We start from the raw sequence: 5,865 nt of genomic DNA on the forward strand, positions 1-5,865 counted from the left end.
AATGTCCAAACTCTTTGTTTATTCCCGTCAATGCTAATCAAATCACATCCATGAGTAAATCTCTCCTTCTCTCTTAACCTCTCTAGTTCTCTCACTCCAAGTCAATTATTCCTTCCCTCATTCTCTCTTTGATTCTCTCTCTATATCTCACTTTTTCTTTCACCATTCAGTCTCTATGAAGGACCGTATATATAGTCTGTAATAAACCATATACATATATATATACATGTCTGTATAATCACCCAGTAACAGTTCATTAGCACGGTACACTAACAGATCAAACACTGGCTGAGGGGGTATGTAGAGTACAAAGCTAATCTAACAATAGTGTTGATTGTGGAGCGCCAAGAAGAAGTCAGTCTGGCCAGCCCTAGGCTGTGTCTGAAATAGCACCCCATTCCCCACGTAGTGCGCTACTTTTCACACCAGAAGACGTAGTCCACAATATAAGGAATAGGGTTTCATTTGGGTTGCTACCCTAGTCTAGCGACAGATGACTGACTAGCTTTGTGTTGCCTTTGATGGTCTATTATGAAAAGCAAGAAAATCAGGGAACAAAGTCCCATGCCAGCGGATGGAGGGATAGAGGCTTTGATCTTATCAACAGACGACTTGGTAAACATGGCTGGAGCACAGAGAGCGGGGTTTTGCACCTTATCCACCTGCCCACCAATCTTATCTTATCTCCGCCATCATGCGCTTATCTTGTCTCTCTTACCTCGCCCAATCATCGTGCGGGGTCAAAGAGGTCAGAGGGCATGGGTTTCGGTTGCTATGGGGACACAAATAAGGGGGACCCTGTGAAGACTTTTTTTTTAAACACCTTGATTCAATAGGCACATTGTTTACATTTGAATGCACTTTGCTGCTTAAAGAAAATGAAACACATGGCCGTTATCTCTCCAAGTGGGTTTTTGTCCTTCCACATGAAGTACAGTGGACCCACTGCTGTGTGTAGGGCCTCTGCCTTTTGTTTCCACAGGGCCCATCGGATGGTCATTTTAGAGACCGGCTCCTCCGGTGGCCCTGGTTCTGGTCAAAGACCCATGTGTTGTGTGTTCCATCCCCCTGTCACAGTTCCAGCTCCCTCTCCTTGTCACTGATCTAATAGACAAATAAGTGTTGTGTTTTTTCCAGCGAGGGGAGAGCTCTCATTTCTCTATGAAGCCATTGTGTGTCCTCAAAAGCTTTAGAAATGGGACAAAAGGAACAAACACACAGGCACTGTGGTTTTTCACCTCAGTTATTTTCCCAAATGTGTTTCCCAATGGCGTCTTTGTTGGTCTGGAAAGTCGGGAAAACTCTGGACATACAATAGTAGCCTAACACACTGAAATGATCCTCACGATGCTCTGAGCAAAGTTTGAGTGTGACGTGTTGGAGAGAGGGAGAGGGAGAGGGAGAGAGAGCAGTCTTCCACTATCCCAGCAGGCTCTGCTCACACATACTGGTCTGAATCCAAACCACACGACGAACAACATTGGAGACTTTATGGAACACAAAGCCTTCACTATCTCATCCTGGAATATCCAAGGCCTGAGGTAATCTGGCTTTGGTCTAAAGAGCAGGAACCCTGGACTTCATCAAAGAAATCAGAAATACAGCCACTGTCATCCTACAATAAACATGGTATAGAGGAGATGGACCCACTGGTTGCCTCTAGGTTACAGAGAGCTGGTAGTCCCATCCACCACACTACCATGTGTGAAACAGGGAAGGGACTCAAGGGGTATGCTAATGTGGTAAAAAGCAGACCTAACTCAGTCTTTTATTTAAAACTATTATTTAAAATGATTCAAAACAGGAACATTTTACATTTGGCTAGAAATTCTGTAGGAAAATTATCTCAACAGAGACTTCTCTATCCTAGAGGGGGAAATCAATCATTTCCAGGGACATGTACTAGTCCGTTGCGACCTAAAACTCAGAACTGAACAAGTACCTGGCACCCTCAGCACACAGGGGGACAAACACCTACCTGGAGGTGACAGCATTCCCTCCCCCGTATGAAACCTGTCCCAACCAAAAACATTGTGACCCAGAAAGCCTGAGCCCATGCCTTCACTATGGTGAAATCACTAAAACAATACAGAAATACACTACGGAGAAAGAAGGAGCAGCATGTCAGAAATCAGCTCAATGTAATTGAAGAATCCATAGACTCTAACAAAAAAACACGAAACAAACAGCAACACGAGGAGTTGTCTATCCAAAATGGAGATGAATGGGTACTTCTCCATATCTTTTTTGTCAAAGAACAAACAGCAAAACATATACATGATCAAATACAAATCTTAGAGTCAACTATTAAAGACCACCAGATCCCACTGGATTCTCCAATTACATTGAAAACAAACCCTCCAACCCAAAAAAGGCCTGTGGTGTTGATGGTATCCTCAATGAAATGAGAAAATATACAGACCACAAATTCCAATTGGCTATTCTTAAACTCTTTAACATCATCCTTAGCTCTGGCATCTGTATCCCTCTCACTCTGATGAAATCAACAAAGCATGAGAAGACTTTGCCTTTGTTTTGGTTTGTTTGGTTGTCAATTAGGGTGTGCAGGGTGAATACATGGTCTGTTGTACGGTAATTTGGTAAAAAGCCAATTTGACATTTGCTCAGTACATTGTTTTTCATTGAGGAAATGTACGAGTCTGCTGTTAATAATAATGCAGAGGATTTTCCCAAGGTTACTGTTGACACATATTCCACGGTAGTTATTGGGGTCAAATTTGTCTCCACTTTTGTGGATTGGGGTGATCAGTCCTTGGTTCCAATATTGGGGAAGATGCCAGAGCTAAGTATGATGTTAAAGAGTTTTAGTATAGCCAATTGGAATTTGTTGTCTGTATATTTGATCATTTCATTGAGGATACCCAAATCCAGATATCAGATGTTCTGAAAGAGCTGCAAAACCTGACCCGTACAAATCAGCTGGGCCTTGACAATCTGGACCCTCTATTTCTGAAAACTATCTGCCACCATTGTCGCAACCCCTATTACCAGCCTGTTCAACCTCTCTTTCATCTCGTCTGAGATCCCCAAGGATTGGAAAGCTGGCCGCAGTCATCCCCCTCTTCAAAGGGGGAGACACCCTGGACCCAAACTGTTACAGACCTATATCCATCCTGCCCTGCCTATCTAAGGTCTTCGAAAGCCAAGTCAACAAACAGGTCACTGACCATCTCGAATCCCACCGTACCTTCTCCGCTGTGCAATCTGGTTTCCGAGCCGGTCATGGGTGCACCTCAGCCACACTCAAGGTACTAAACGACATCATAACCGCCATCGATAAAAGACAGTACTGTGCAGCCGTCTTCATCGACCTTGCCAAGGCTTTCGACTCTGTCAATCACCATATTCTTATCGGCAGACTCAGTAGCCTCGGTTTTTTCGGATGACTGCCTTGCCTGGTTCACCAATTACTTTGCAGACAGAGTTCAGTGTGTCAAATCGGAGGGCATGCTGTCCGGTCCTCTGGCAGTCTCTATGGGGTGCCACAGGGTTCAATTCTCGGGCCGACTCTTTTCTCTGTGTATATCAATGATGTTGCTCTTGCTGCGGGCGATTCCCTGATCCACCTCTACGCAGACGACACCATTCTATATACTTTCGCCCGTCTTTGGACACTGTGCTATCTAACCTCCAAACAAGCTTCAATGCCATACAACACTCCTTCCGTGGCCTCCAACTGCTCTTAAACGCTAGTAAAACCAAATGCATGCTTTTCAACCGGTCGCTGCCTGCACCTGCATGCCCGACTAGCATCACCACCCTGGATGGTTCCGACCTAGAATATGTGGACGTCTATAAGTACCTAGGTGTCTGGCTAGACTGCAAACTCTCCTTCCAGACTCATATCAAACATCTCCATCGAAAATCAAATCAAGAGTCGGCTTTCTATTCCGCAACAAAGCCTCCTTCACTCAAGCCGCCAAGCTTACCCTAGTAAAACTGACTATCCTACCGATCCTCGACTTCGGCGATGTCATCTACAAAATGGCTTCCAACACTCTACTCAGCAAACTGGATGCAGTCTATCACAGTGCCATCCGTTTTGTCACTAAAGCACCTTATACCACCCACCACTGCGACTTGTATGCTCTAGTCGGCTGGCCCTCGCTACATATTCGTCGCCAGACCCACTGGCTCCAGGTCATCTACAAGTCTATGCTAGGTAAAGCTCCGCCTTATCTCAGCTCACTGGTCACGATGGCAACACCCATCCGTAGCACGCGCTCCAGCAGGTGTATCTCACTGATCATCCCTAAAGCCAACACCTCATTTGGGCCGCCTTTCGTTCCAGTACTCTGCTGCCTGTGACTGGAACGAATTGCAAAAATCGCTGAAGTTGGAGACTTTTATCTCCCTCACCAACTTCAAACATCAGCTATCTGAGCAGCTAACCGATCGCTGCAGCTGTACATAGTCTATTGGTAAATAGCCCACCCTTTCACCTACCTCATCCCCATACTGTTTTTATTTATTTACTTTTCTGCTCTTCTGCACACCAATATCTCTACCCTGTACATGAACATCTGATCATTTATCACTCCAGTGTTAATCTGCAAATTGTAATTATTTGCCTACCTCCTCATGCCTTTTGCACACATTGTATATAGACCCCCCCCTTTGTTTTCTACTGTGTTATTGACTTGTTAATTGTTTACTCCATGTGTAACTCTTTGTTGTATGCTCACACTGCTATGCTTTATCTTGGCCAGGTCGCAGTTGCAAATGAGAACTTGTTCTCAACTAGCCTACCTGGTTAAATAAAGGTGTCTCAACTAGCCTACCTGGTAAATAAAGGTGTTCTCAACTAGCCTACCTGGTTAATAAAGGTGTTCTCAACTAGCCTACCTGTTAAAATAAATGTGTTCTCAACTGTCGCTACCTGGTTAAATAAAGGTGTTCTCAACTGGGTGTCTCCTACCTGGTTAAATTAAAGGTGTTCTCAACTGTCCTACCTGGTTAAATAAAGGTTTCTAACTGTTCCTACCTGAGTTAAAATAAAGGGGTGCTGCTAACTGGGCTACCTGGTTAAATAAATAGGTGTTCTCAACGGTCGCTACCTGGTTAAATAAAGGTGTTCTCAACTAGCCTTACCTGTTAAATAAAGGTGTTCTCAAACTGTCCTACCTGGTTAATAAAGGTGTCTCAACTGTTCCTACCTGGTTAAATAAAGGTGTGTTCATCAACTGTCCTACCTGGTTTAAATAAAGAGGGTTCTCACTGGTCCTACCTGGGTTAAATAAAGGTTTCTCAACTGTCCTACCTGGTTAAATAAAGGTGGTTCTCAACTAGCCCTACCTGGTTAAATAAATGTGTTCTCAACTGTCCTACTGGTTAAATAAAGGTGTTCTCACTGTCCTACCTGGTTAAATAAAGGTGTTCTCAACTAGCCTACCTGGTTAAATAAAGGTGTTCTCAACTGCCTACCTGGTTAAATAAAGGGTGTTCTCAACTGTCCTACCTGTTAAATAAAGGTGTTCTCAACTGTCCTACCTGTTAAATAAAGGTGTTCTCAACTGCCTAACCTGTTAAATAAAGGTGTCTCAACTGTCCTACCTGGTTAAATAAAGGTGTTCTCAAACTGTCCTACCTGGTTAAATAAGGTGTTCTCAAACTGTCCTACCTGGTTAAATAAAGGTGTTCTCAACTAGCCTACCTGGTTAAATAAAGGTGTTCTCAACTGTCCTACCTGGTTGTCAACTGTCCTACCTGGTTAAATAAAGGTGTTCTCAACTGTCCTACCTGGTTAAATAAAGGTGTTCTCAACTAGCCTACCTGGTTAAATAAAGGTGTTCTCAACTGGTCCTACCTGGTTAAATAAAGTGTTCTCAACTGTCTAGCCTGGTT

This window comes from Oncorhynchus kisutch, linkage group LG21 (genome assembly GCF_002021735.2).
Source record: "Oncorhynchus kisutch isolate 150728-3 linkage group LG21, Okis_V2, whole genome shotgun sequence".
Taxonomy (NCBI): Eukaryota; Metazoa; Chordata; class Actinopteri; order Salmoniformes; family Salmonidae; genus Oncorhynchus; species Oncorhynchus kisutch.